The following is a 1,255-nucleotide window of genomic DNA, read 5'->3' as shown; positions in this document are numbered from 1 at the left end:
CAGGAAATGGCGACACACGGATGTAAAAACTGAATTCCGGCACATGACTGCGCTCCCAAATCTTCCCTGGCCGTACGTGAGATGGGCGCACGTCTCCTTCCGCAGTGTATCTGGCGGCCGCTAGGTAGCGCTGCCTGTTCACGGACAGTGCTGCCGCCTGGGTAACCGCACGGAGCCTATAGTAACTACACCACGAATCTGGTTGTTAACCAGGAGCTCACAGACAGAATTGCCGTTAGAGCATCCGTGCGGCAAGGCTGCCCATTGTCACCGCTACTTTTCACTCTGTACGTAGAGCCACTTTGCGAAAGTTACGAGTCCACTGGGTGCAATACCGATTAGATATTTGATGTTATGCCTGCTTTTGTAATGTGAATACCATAGGTCCTGTTTTTCCACTCCGTGTGGGATTTCAGTTTCATTTTCTGTGCAGTCAATTATTACTCTACAACTCGGGTAGTGCTCCTTGGATGCGGGTGGCATTATTGACTGAATAACGGTTCGTGATGGCCAGTAAACCCCACTTTTTGTAGCAGCATTCAAATTCACAAGGATTGCCTTGAAGATGCGTGCTCCGGTAGTTCTGTGTACATCAAAAAGTGTTCCAAGAACAGAATGGCATGCCATGCCTTAACTTCATCAGAAATAGCAGAAGTTTGTCATCAGTACACAACTCGCTCACAGCCCTTCTCATGGGTGGCAAAACGCTTAAAAGAAAACCAAAAATACTGAAACTAACAGCTGTTAAGGTATGAAACTTGTCTTCATCTTCGCAAAGTGAGCTGTGACCACCGAAAATGGGCTGTGTATACAAAGCGCCACAGCTTTTGTCAGTAAAAGCCGTACAAAACCTGCCCATGCCTGTAGTGCACACCTCCTTATGGCTAATGTTACATGAGGCATGCCCATCCGCCAGCTAAGAAATGAACGTGAATTCACTGTTGAAGGACGAGTGTCCATCTTATGTCATTGTTGACACCTGGAAACAATAAAATCACAATAACTATTCAAAATCAAGACCCAGTCTTTAAACCCGCCCCTGACTCAGGATATGCCATGTTTCTTACGTGAACACGTCGAAGGCCAGAATCACACTGAGCATCTTCACTGCTGCCAAATGCCACAGGACTGCAGCCACTGCAAGCAGCTTCAGTTTCTGGAACTATGGCCTCCAAATTTTGCTCATCCACATTAGGAGCATATTGAATGAATGAGTAAATGACTATATTTCAGCTTTTGCTACACAGAAACCATA

General features: G+C 46.3%; 1 pseudogene; it reads right to left on the bottom strand.

Annotated features, from left to right (window-relative positions):
- Window positions 1–273: 273 nt before the first annotated feature.
- On the bottom strand, window positions 274–970 carry LOC149344013 (uncharacterized; annotated as a pseudogene).
- Between the last annotated feature and the right edge of the window lie 285 nt (window positions 971–1,255).

The sequence above is a fragment of the Amblyomma mixtum genome, chromosome 5 (assembly GCF_055824585.1).
Source record: "Amblyomma mixtum isolate Tamu chromosome 5, ASM5582458v1, whole genome shotgun sequence".
NCBI classification, from domain to species: domain Eukaryota; kingdom Metazoa; phylum Arthropoda; class Arachnida; order Ixodida; family Ixodidae; genus Amblyomma; species Amblyomma mixtum.
This window is presented reverse-complemented; position numbering and strand designations above follow the sequence as displayed.